This window comes from Dromaius novaehollandiae, chromosome 16, assembly GCF_036370855.1.
Source record: "Dromaius novaehollandiae isolate bDroNov1 chromosome 16, bDroNov1.hap1, whole genome shotgun sequence".
NCBI lineage: Eukaryota > Metazoa > Chordata > Aves > Casuariiformes > Dromaiidae > Dromaius > Dromaius novaehollandiae.
This window is the reverse complement of record NC_088113.1, coordinates 10,580,071-10,592,596: the sequence shown is the minus strand read 5'-3', so window position 1 is coordinate 10,592,596 and position 12,526 is coordinate 10,580,071.

Genomic DNA, 12,526 nt, shown 5'->3' with positions numbered 1-12,526 from the left:
TGTTCTCCTGCTTTGCTGAAAACACCCCTTTTTGGGGCTGTTTCTTTAACACAGGCCCCAAACAATTGGCAAGACAGTTCTTACCCAGTGTGGAGGGATCAGCAGGACCCTGTGAAAGATTATACCAGATGCCAGCACAGCACCAGGTGCTCTCCAAGGAGAGCCAGCAGCTCAGTGTCCATCTTCATGGAGCAGCATTTTTGAGCATCAGTGAGAGCTCAGAGCCCCAGAGATGTCAGTGCTGCTGGGGCTTTGAACTCCACTTCAAAACTGGAACTGAAGCAAGGTTTTTGTGAATTCAGAGGAACAGGTAAATATTTGTCAGAATCGATCAACCCTCCTCATCACTTCAACAGTCATCTGTACAAGACAGCTGGAGGGGTTTCAGCAGGCCAGGGGTGAGCTGTGCTGACTTACTGAACCACTTCATGAAGTGGATGGACACAAAAATCTGCAGCACAGCAGCCTGCAGCTCTTCCCCCTTAGCACACTGTGCAAACTCAAAGGGTCCTCATCCTCCCATGCATTGAATGGGCAGGAGGAAGGTCCCTTTCTTCCCATCCACAGAGAAGGCAAGAGGACCAGTTCTGCTCTCAGCATAGCTAATGTAATTTTATAACCACTTTGTTCATGCCAGTTACTCCAGATTCATATCAGCTGTTCATAGGAGCTGAACACATTGCATCTCCCTCCTGTTATCACAGATTTTAACACCAGACATTGTAAGCCATCAGTACCACAAGATGCATCACATAAGCTTTTCATTAATTTACAAAGTTCCAGATTGCCATTCCCCAGCCCACCCTCAGGAGTCCAAGGTGTTGGCCTTGCAAAGCGGGTTTTGTTGGGCCAGACAGCCTCAGGCATCTGTATTGCAGCAGCCCAGGGTAAATGCCTGCTGCCTGGACACCCAGCAGTTTGCCTCAGACACCAAACCATCCACAGCTGCTGACAGGCTGCCTCTCATCAGCACAGCAACTCCGGATCACACAGTGCACACAGTACACAGTAACTGCAACAGCAGGGTTAAATGCAGGAAGAGCAGGACTCGCTGATCTGTTCCTGCCAGGCTGAGCAGCAAGATGCTATTTGCAGTCCTCCACACATGTTTAAAATAGGATGTATAATCCAAATTCCCCAGGGCTGGCTTCCTCTCAGCTTAGCTTGGACATGCCCAGGGGGCTCTGCTGGGCAGCACAGTGACAACTTGTTTTTGATTAGAAGAAAAAAATAATGCCAAGGATCAGCCAGAGCACCACAGTTGAAGCATGACCCCTGGGAAACCACATGGATTGGAATGCTTCCTCCCTGCTCATCCAAGAGAGGAAATCACTCACAGTGAGACCTATCCCAGGACCCCAGGTCTGAACCCCTCACCACTTCAGCTCATGTCCCAGAACTGTTGCTCCACACTTCTGCAGCAGACCTGTTTCTGTAGCCATGCCCCTTGAGGTTTTTTGTATCTATATACACCTTTTATAAACTATGTTGTGCAGGAAGCTGCAGAGATGAGAAAAATATTCAGCAGGATTTAATGCATCCCTCCTTTGGAAACAGTAAGGAGTGAAAACATCAGCTTAAAAAAAGGGAAGACATACTAGAAACAGCTGAGCATCAGATGAAGAAGGTACTGATGGACATGAATAGGCTCTTGCCCCCATCTCCCAGCCCACATCCAGCTGCTGAGCAGCTGAATCCCTCTGCTCCAGCATGGATCCCGAGGCAATGCCACCCTTCATTTCTTTCAGCAGCAGGAGTCTTGTAGACAGATGTGACAAGAACAGAGGGAAGCATTGGGGCTGTAACTGAGTCAAGTTGAGAAACATGTGCAGGCCCAGAGGGTGCCTCATTCCCTGGCTCCCACCTGTGCTGCCAGCAGCTAGCACCACCATCCCAGGACAAACGCAGCATGCAGTGTCACACCAAGGGGAAGCAGCAACTTGGGAGCTGTGTGCTTTCTGGAAGCCAAGGCACAGCACCTTCTGCCCAGCTCACACAGCTTCACTGCAGCAAGTGCCCAGGCACAGGGCAGCCAGACCACTGCAGTGAGCTCAGCTCTGTGACAAGGCAAGGAGCCTGGCTCAGCAGCAACGCAAAGGCAGCAGCCAGGATGAAACCAGGCTCCGTGTCTGCTGCTTGCAGAAAAGCAGAGAAGTGAACTGGAGCAGAGAGAAAGACATGCCAAAGGCAACAGCTGTGTCTGTGACCTCAGTGTTTGCTGTCCTGCAGTGCAGATGGGCTCCTTCCTTTCATTCACTAAACAACTCCGTCTTACCTGCCAGAGCCATCTGTGGTGACCAACACCAGCACATCTATTTGCAAAATGAAAGCTTGATTGTACCATGCTTGCCCACACAGGCCAATTTAAAAAAATAAAAATCACACTGTATTAACAACAGAAGCAAAGACAAGGCAGGAGGGTCTTTAGCAGCTTATCAGCTAACAGACCCAGGTTTCCTGAAGAGTTTGTCCTCTGACATTTCCTCATCATTGTTCTTGGGCAAGGTCATGCTAGCACATACACGTTAGCACAAGGCACAATCAAACCTTCATTTTGCTATGAAGACACAGCCTGAGTGACAAAGTTTCAGAAGAGCTGCAGTAGTCTGCTCATCTGTCTCTGTACTTCAAAGGCCTGATGTGGAGAAGTGTGGACTCTGGAGCTGCCAGCATTCAGACCATCAGACAAGATATTTATTTTCAAATGAGTTGTCCCAGTTCCAAGATTTTCAGGGATTCACATGTTAGTGATTCCCCTGGTCTGGAAGAGCTAGTCCACAGGGAATGTATCTCCACCTGGAGAGAATTGCTCCCATTTTGGGTGTGTTCAGTTAAACTTCAGGTCACTGCTTCAGTCCTTCGAAGGCTTGGATTAGACTTCATTTCCTTCTATATCTTCCTATATATTTCTCCCCCCCCACACAACATATTTTATACTCATTCATCCCTGGTAGGTCAAAGCACACATGCATGAGGGAGTCATGCCCTGATGGAACAGCCACCCAGGTGTCCACTAGTGTCAGACATCCTGCCTGAGACAGAGCCAGGAACTGAGGCAGTGCACCAAAACACTGACCTCTTCCCAAGGGCTGGCTAAGGGACACTTCCCCTGCACCACACAGGAGTTCTCTCCTTGTGCAAACCCCCAGGGATTATCCTTCACCACCCCTAACTTGGGATCAGCCTGCCGACACCAGTCAGCCAGCACAGGCTCCCTTGGCAGGCAACCACAGTGACACACAGCTCTATTCATCCTGCCACACACACAGGAGAGCCCAAGCCACACATGGGTTGTGCTGGTGAGCAGAGGAAAGCACTTCAGGTTGTTTACAGCCATGCTTCAATCTCTTTGGGCTGAAATAAATCACTGCCAGTCAGTTCAATCCACAATTTAAGAGAGTTCCTGTGCTTCTTGTTGACATTAAGCTCCCACAGGGCAGTATCTGCAAGTAACAGCCCCTGCAGTCGCTATTTGGCTGTGGATGGTGACCCCACCTCTGTCACTTACTAGTATTCAAGGAAATGCACCCCAGCATAAACCAGACTAATATCCTAAGCAGAGAAGTAACAGCACAAGCCCATGAACCATTGTGCACCACTGAACAGGCACTGGATTAAGTTCAGAGTCTCAGGTCTTCTCTCTCAAGTCCAGTGGCTCGATCCCAAGACACTTTCGTGATACCCCTGCTCCAAGACAAGGCCTGCAATGACTAGTGTATTCAGGCATATGGGACTTCTGCTGCCCAGGTAAAACACACGCCCAGGAAGCCAACCTGCTCAGATCCTATTGCAGCAAACACTCCTCACAAGTGCCGCCTTCTTGAAGGCAAACACAAGGCAGTCAGATTTATTTCTGCAAAAAGCCTAATGCTATTGAATCATTACATAGTGCACACACACTTCTGGGCTAGGGCAGCTGGAAGGATGCACTCTGCATGCCAGGTACTTGTCAGGTTTAATGCACTTGTGAAAGGAGCCCAGACACACTGTAGCTGAAGGTAGCAAGCAACATATTTGAAAGAAAACAGGGAATGGAAGAAAGTTGCTTGTATTAAGAAACATGTCCAAACCTTTCCTCAGAGCTCAGAAGACAGCAACATCATGAGCTGGCAGGCACGATGAGCAAGGATCAAAATGGAGGAACTGGAGTCTGTAATGCACATCAGCAGGCCGATACCTGTGTGCCCTCTGCACTGTGGTACTGGGACAAGAGCTGCTGCCGTGACCCCAGACACCTCCCCTCAAGCATCCCCAATGCCTCTATCAACTGGCCACTGTCATTAAACACCAGATAGATTTGGGCTCCTTGAGATCTTGCTTAAGGGCATGTTTTGCTGAGGCTGTTACTTGCACAGCATCAGGCACAAAGCTTTGCACTCCAGGGCACTGCAGCCTCACTCTGAGGGGCAAATAGAAGCCTGTCTAGTTTTTTCTGCATTTCTGAGAATGCAGAACATATCACACTAGGAGGGAGGTGAGCGAGTGGTAGATGACAGTGAAGGCAGTCTTCTGGTCACTTGAAAGAAGGGGGTTGTGTGATACAGGCCGTGTGCCAAAAGCAATGTGTTCATCTGTTTTTCCTCTAAGCACCAATGAGCTATGAGAAGGTTGTGCTTTTTACTGCTCCTTTTCCATTTCAAAACCCTCCCTGATGGCCCAGCATAGAAATGAGACATCATCAAGTTCCTTACTGCCATCTTTGGCTCTTCTTGCTGAGATCCTGCATCCCTGTTCCACAGCATTGCCCCATCTCCCCAGCCTGACCCTCTCCCAGTTTTGGGGACACAGAAGACTCCAAAAGGACACCATGACAGCAATACAAACATTTCACTGGGACCTTCAGACTCTTACTTGCTTAAAAAAGTTACTTATAGCAGGTACAGCAGCTAAACAAATGCAGGGTTTACAGCTACTTCTTGCAGTTTCTGACAAGGGCCAAGTCCAGAGAGCTTTCTTTATATCACCAGGCAAATACTTTTAGAGTCAGAGCTCTTGATCTCTGCTCCTTTATACCTCACATATGTCACAAGTTCAGGGTGGGGAGAATTCACACGCAGCTCTTACACAGTGACAGTGATTAGCAGGCCTCAAAGCCCCTTAACAAACACTCAGACAATAGCATGGACTGAGAAGTATGCATCAAAAGTGATTTGCCCAGCATCACTGAGGAGACCAAAACCTTTAGGATCATACCCCATCTTACCTGTGGGAGTCAGTGCTGTCTGCTCCCTAAGGGAAGGGAGGCCAGGAGCCAAGGGGAATAACATGGCCAGCAGGACAGGGATCTCACCAAGCAGGACTCAGCCCCACAGCACTCAAACAGGGCAGACCAGAGGTGGTGGCTAGGTCCAACCAAGAGTCCAGATCATGAGGCAATATCACAGTGACAAGGCAGGTCCAAGGTCAAGCTGAGAAGTCAGCCCACAGGTCAGGATTAGGATCAGCTCCAGTGATCACCAGGCAAGTCCACAGCAACAAAGCAGGGCCAAGGTTATGCTGGGAAATCAGTCCACAAGTCAGGGTCTGGATTAGCAGGGCCCATGGCTGGGCAAGGCTAGATAGCAGTACTCCTTCAGCACAGCTCAAAGAAGGACTGAGGGGCCCAGCCTGAGCTTAAATAGATCTCCAGGGCCATGGGCAGGTGTGAATGAGGGCCCCAGGTGAGCCTGGTCAGGGCCATGAAAGCCTGTTAGTGCTTTCGTGGTCCTGACAGGTGCTTATTCTTCCAGGAGCCCTGAAAGTGATAAGCACTGTGGTTTCCCAGCCTTGCAAAGAGAAGAGATTTGAACACGCAGTGAGCCTGTATGGGCACATCTTTCTTTTCTAAAGCCCTCCCATCCTGCAAAGGTGACTGTAGCCCACCTAGCTTCTCCCAGCACCCCCAGTGAGCTCCTATGTTTGTGTGTCTTTCCATTCTGGACTGCCTTCCTGCTCTCACAAGTCTGGGTTTTTAAGGCCTGGCAAGCTTTCTTGTTGGTTAGTTTTAGACATTTTCTTCTGGACAAACTGTTGTTGTAGACTCAGCAGGGACGAGAGCTGGAATCATCTGAGCTGATGATTCTGGAACTGTCCTTAGTGACACCTACGGATGCTGTATGATAGACAACTGTCTGAGCAGTGTCCTCCTCCTGGCCTCACATGCCCTAGACAGAGCCCTGGTGAGAAACAATGTGTTCAGGAGATCCCATCCCTACATCCTTGAGGAACAATAAATCACTGCCAAACATCTCCATCTTCTTAACAGATGGGATTGAAAAGAAATGTCTTTTATCACCACAGTTGTTTTATTCTGAGCCAAACAAACAGCAGCAATCTTTTCTGCAGCAAAACCATTTTGCAGCTAGAGAAGGCAAAATTTGCTCTTGTGGTGGAGGTTGAAGGGCATTTCCCGGTGCTTTGCTGGCAGAGGCCAGACATGCGAGCACCAGGCACCCTGACCTGCCAGTGTGATGGGAGCCCACTGGGGCACCAAGGGAAACCAAAAAGAGGAACAACGGGAACAAGACCTCCCTGTGCAGCGATGAAAAACCTGCCTGTGTACTGCTGCCAGATGCTCAATTTCTATCTCAATTTTGGTCTTGGAAAGAAAGTGAACAAACTGAATACACAGGGGCTCCAGTCAAGCTGAGGCACACACCCTTCCAAGCAAGAAAATTACATGTTATGGTTGCCAGGGTGTCCTGACTTCACTTTGCTGGGTCTGGGTTTTCCGGGCTTTGATCCGATAGCCCCCAGAACAGTAGCTGATCCAGCCCTTTACTGGAGCTGCAAAATTTCCCGACCATTACACAGGTAGCATTTTCTGTGTCAGACGCTGGGAGAAGAGATGATCTCAGCTCTCCTTGGAGACGACCTGGGATGATATGTTATGTGCAGGCTGGTTTTGCCCACGCGCTTTTGCACCCTGTGGACTCAGCCCTGGTCTTGCTGCTGGGGGTGCTTGGAAGCGTTTGCAGGAGCGGGCGGCTGGTTGCTGTTGCTGTTAGTTGCTCTCCCCATACTCAAGTCCGAAACCCAGATGCAGCAGGTTGCAAAGTGCTGGGATGCCAGAGCAGCTCCTCTGTGGAGCTGCAGCCCAACACACTAGAGCAACCTTTAGCTGCCCAGGAGAAAAGCAGCAGAAAGTGGCAGTTGCCTGGAGGGGTCTGATCATGGCAGGGCATGGGGAGCTCCCGCTGGGACTCCTGGGTACGAGGCATCTGGGCCCAGAGACTGACCACGGATGCTGTCCCTATACAAAAGGACTGATGATGTCTTTCATACCCTGGAGACTGAAAGCTAGAGAGTCAGAGACCGAGCAATATGCACATTAAAAAAATGCACAGAAATAAGCCAGCAGCATGTTTCTGAGGCTATTTACTCTGGTGCACGCAGGCTGGGCTGGATGAGAGCTGGCGCTGGCGCAGGAGCCTGTGGATGGGCAATGGGGCAGCCAGGCCTTGCCGTTTCCTCCAGGCGAGGCATCGACGGGTGCGCGGCTGCTCTGGGCAGGGGTATCCTGGCACCCGCTCTGTGTGTGGCTGGCAAGGAGGTCACAACTGATTTTTCGCTCTCATTTTTTAATCTGTCTTGGTCTCGGCTGATTCATAGTCGGATGGGCCCTTGTTTTCATTTACCTGTCAGATTCTTCTCAGGTTGGCAGAACGCAGTGAGGTCATCACATGCCCACAGTGGTGGGCTAAAAAAATACATCGTTAGCAAACAGCAAATTAACTAGTGACTCTTTTGAATTGTGCTGATAGTAGCTTCGATGTTATTTGTTAAGTGGATTTCTAAATTTAGTCCGGTTACTGTAAAAAATACCTTTGCAAGATACTAGAGTCCACACCATACAACTTCAGAGACATTTATTTCTAGAGACTGCAGAAAAATTTCTCGCTTTTCAAAGGCTCCAATTATATCTTAGGGCTGAGTGGAGCCAGTGGCCTTCGCAGCTTCCTAACACAGAGTCGTGGGCTGCTGGTGGGGACCACAGCTCCGACAGTGCCGTGGGATACCATGAGAGAACTGGTTTCTGTAAGTCAATCCCAGGGTTAACACCCCCCCATTTACTAAAGAGTTCACTTAAGATCCTGTTAGCCTGCTAGACTTGCCCTTTGATGGACAGCATTTGGACATCTCTGCCTTAGTTAATACCCCAAAACAAGTGGTTTTTACGTCGCCCCATAAAAGCATTTGCTCCGCCGCATTTTCAACCACAATTGCAGCTAGCACTAATGAATCCCAGGATCCTAGCAAGGAACTGGCCCACTGCGCCAGCAGGAGCAAACAGCAGCTTGCAGAGCTGGGGCAATGCAGATTTGGTAGCTGGGCTGTGGGCAAGCTTGCTTGGTGCTGCCTGCTGAGTCTGCCGTGGGTGGTCAGAACCACAGGGACCGTGCACTCCTGCCTGCGGTCCTCCTTGCTTGCTGTGAGAGCTCAGCAGCGACGCTAAATATAAAATGGGAGAGGGTTTTTCACCTTTATTTTTAGCTTTTCTCATATCCTAGCAAATATGCAAGCGGAAATGATGGGTTATGAGTGGACATCTCACCTAATCTAGAGGTGGCCACGAGGCATTGTATGACAGGCTCTGGGAATGCCCGCACTGCCACGGAGAAGTCTGCTCTGGCACAGGAACAATCCCAACTTGTTCCAGCATAGATGTTAGACCGATGCCCATGGGTTGCGTACAGTCCTAAAAATCAGCAAGAAGTTCAATGTCTTTGTGATTTTTTGATGGAAAGGCCAGCAGGGAGTAGTGAAGCATCTTGCATTTAGGCTGTGAAAGGCTCAAGCTAACACTGTGTTAGCATACTGTTGTAGGCAGGATATGATGCCTTGAATAGTTGAGAGAAAAACTGGATACGATTTGGCCATCTCCAACCTATCCTTTCTTTTACAGCTTGCTGATCTCCCAGCTGTGTCCCATGCTCCCAGGACTGCATATTAAGGACAATATTCATCCAGTTAAGAAATGGAAGTGATCCCAGAAATGATCCAAGGGGAGGCAAAGACAGAAGTTAAACAGGCTCCAGTCACTGTTATGAGGTGATGGGATTTAGGGGAGAAATATATGCATGTAGGTTGCTTGTTGTTTCCCTCTTCCCTCTCCTGTTTGAATGCCTTGCAGCAGTAAAGAAAGAACATTTCTGGTTTTAGAAGATATTGGTCCATATGTCACTGACTGTTACCCCAAGTATGGAAGAGCCATCAGTTCCTATGGTTGGAGGTTACAAGAAAACCAGCAGAGATTCACTCGGTTTTGAGCTGTGTTTCTAGGGACAGTCTTGGAGCAATAGTACATCACACTTTCATCTCCCACTGCAATTCTCATGCAGGGCAAGAAGGTTTGGAGCCCAGCTGGTCAGATGGAGGACAAACTGGGGGACAGGAGTCTGCATATACACCTCTCTGCAGGGGCCTGCACGTGGTACAGCACTAGAAAGGACAAGGTGGAATAGCTCTCCTTCCCATCTTCAAGCCAGACAGTGAATTTCCAGGAGGGCTTTTCTCAAAACCACCTCTCCAGCACTGGGCACCATGCTGTGGCTTGCTGAGAGATGGCCAGGCTGGGAGCAGTGGCTCTGCTTGTCTGGAACGTGGTGCCCCAGACGTGAGTCTTGCTGGCAGCGGGATTTATTGTGTCCCACGGCTGGCTTGGACATTCCTCCCTCCCCGCCATCCAGTAATTACAGACACAGCAGAGGTGAAATGTTCACTCCCTGAGGGGCTGTTAGTATACGAGCTATGCTGCACTGCTGCCTGCCAGCTGGCCACAAACAGCAGAAATGCTGTCCAGGAGACGTGATCGCTGCCCAAATGGGTTAGGAGGCAGTCTCCAAGAACGAGATTCGGCATGAGCCTGAGGTCAGGAAAAAATCCAGTAGAAATCTGTAACTCAACCCTTAATAAATAATCCTGTAAGCTCTGGCAAATGCATATGGGACATCTTGGTTCAGGTTTACTCCAATGGTACCTGTAATGCCCAGAGTGTTGCAATTTATGGCATAGCTACCAAATGTTTGAGGAGCTATGGGCCTCTGGCTGGTGGGGCTTGCTCCACTCTCGACCACTCTGGCTAATGTGCCTGTTATGTTCCAGCAGCCTGGAGCCCAGTTTGTGTATTTATAGGTGAAAGATCAAAGATTTGTCTGGAGCATTATATGGATTGTTTTGTGCCATGTTCTCACTAAGCCCATCATGTTAGTGCATGCAGCAGGAGCTAGGGAAGTCCATGGTAGAAAGTCCGTGGTAGACCTGGAAGACGAATTAGCAAAACCCTTTCATTTAGTGGTGAGCTTAGGAGTCCGTTCCCAACTTTGCCTCCTTCCTGATTTGAATGTACCACACTTGTGTGTTGAAAGCAGATTCTTGGGTATGGAAATGTCCTTGTGGGTGCAGGGAGGTGAAGTGAGATGAACAGTGTGAAATATCATGGTGAGACTGTGAAGAGCCGAGGGGAGGCAGCCCCCAGTGCTACGCTAGGTCTCCGGGGACAGAGCAGAACAGAAAGGTGTTTACTTACCTCAGTCTCGTTGCAGCTTGGCTTTATACTTTGAACTCACTTCTGCCAAGGCAGTTTAGGAATGCCTATTCCTAGGTTTTAACAATGAGCATTAGGAACAGTTCAGATGACCAAAATTCACAATTCTAATCACTTTTTACTATAATTGTGAATTTTCCATTGAGAAACTTGTCCTGTTTCTGAGATGCCTGCGGTACAAGGGAGAAGGCATTCAATATCTATCAAACTTCTTTTATTTTAATGAAGAAAGATTATATCCTTTGGAAAAGCCCATCCCACTGTGATAGCCCAGCATTTTGGCCAAGAATGGAGCAGTTCTGATGGCACCTGTGGTTTTATCCCACTGTTCCCACAGCCTGGGGTGTCGCCTTTTCAGTGTGAGCTTTGACTTTTCTATACCTCTTCCTTTAAGGCTCAGCATGGTTCAGAAGGAGATTCAGCATTTACAAGAAGCTGATCCTAATTAATCATAAGCATGACGCTGAAGTCCTTCAGGATTCATCTCAGTCCGAGATGATGAGTAGGACCAAGAGGACAGCCCTTGTGGGAGCTGCTTGTTCCCACCTGCGCCCTTTGAGTTCTCCCCTTTCCTTGCAGGCACCTGCTGCTGGTCACGGGGAGACCCCAGCTGTGCTCCGGCTTTGCCTTTCCAGCACTCTCTGACTAATTATGTGTGAAATTTTGGCTTTCTTGAAGCCCGTAGGAGTTCTGCCATATGGACAGGGTGCTACCAGGAGGCCAAACACTTCCCCTACCTGGTGAGACCAAAGTGTTGGGTCTCCCCCGTGTCGGCTGAGAGGCAGGCAGGGCTGTACTAGCAAAATGCCGTCACCCCCCGAAGGCTGGATTTTCACCAGATGAAACAAGTGATGGGGATGCTTTGGAGAAGTCACTTAGAAAATGTAAGTGCCTAGGTTGCAGCTTAACTGCGTATTGCACTGCAGAGAGTTTGCAAATAAACACATAAGTAGAAGAGTTCAGTCTAGGTTTTCTCATGCCATAAAAATATAGAGATTAAATCTTCTGACCTATAGTCAGAAGGGAAATCTCCCTTTCATGATCCGTGAGGAGGAACCAAGCTCCCGATGCGCTTGGTGTCTAGAGGGTTCTAGAAATGCAAAAAGCCGTCAAAAGCCCCACTTTCCTTCACTCCCAGGGTTGGTAGCGGGGAGTGGGAGCCATCATAGCTGTTCAGGGCAGGGCTGGGGAAGACGAACAGCCTTCAGCAAGTCGAGTCCTTCGTCCCCACTGCTGGCAGCAGTGAGCCCTGCTGCGCGGGGCCGAGGCGCTTTCCTGCAGGGGCCCAGCCGTGGTCCGTCACCTTGGCGCATCGGTGACAGATGACACCTGAGGTCAACAGACAGGGAGAGACAAATGTGACGGACGAAGTCCGCGAGTGCCACTGTGGGTTGCTCTGGAGCAAGCTGCTGCGCACGTCAGTCTAAAAAGCACCGGTGCGTGTCTCCTCTGCAAGCCCAGTGATTTATCTCTTCTTCTTTCCCTCGATGGTCATTAAAACAAGATTTTGCCGGTGCTGCTGCTGCATCCAGTTGAATGCGTGTGCTTCTTGGCTCCCCGTGAGGTCCTCTCTGCAGATAGCGTGTGCTTTGGCAGACAGGCCAGTCTAGGCTGCAGGATATTACGCCTGGCAGGGACGCAAGCCCTGTCCGGTTCCTGGAATTCAGATTGTCTCGCGGAGTGCTGATTAAGCAGCACTTTCAGTCTGCACCCAAGACAAAACCCTCTCCCTGCCTCCGAGCGTGATCCTTTCAAGCTCGGCTCCCTTTGTGGCAGCGGGAACCACAGCAGGTTTGCACTCTCCAAACCCTTCAATCTAACACATGTCAAATTGGGAAATAAAAGCTGTTTTTTCAAATGCAAAAACACACAGTTCACAGTGCTGGATGAGTATTGACTTCTCAGGGCTCTGTCTTCTGTGAAATAATAAATCATTTTAAAAAATTCCCCATAAAACAGCCCCAAAGCCCTTTCTACCTGTGTGTGCACTTTGCATTTAGG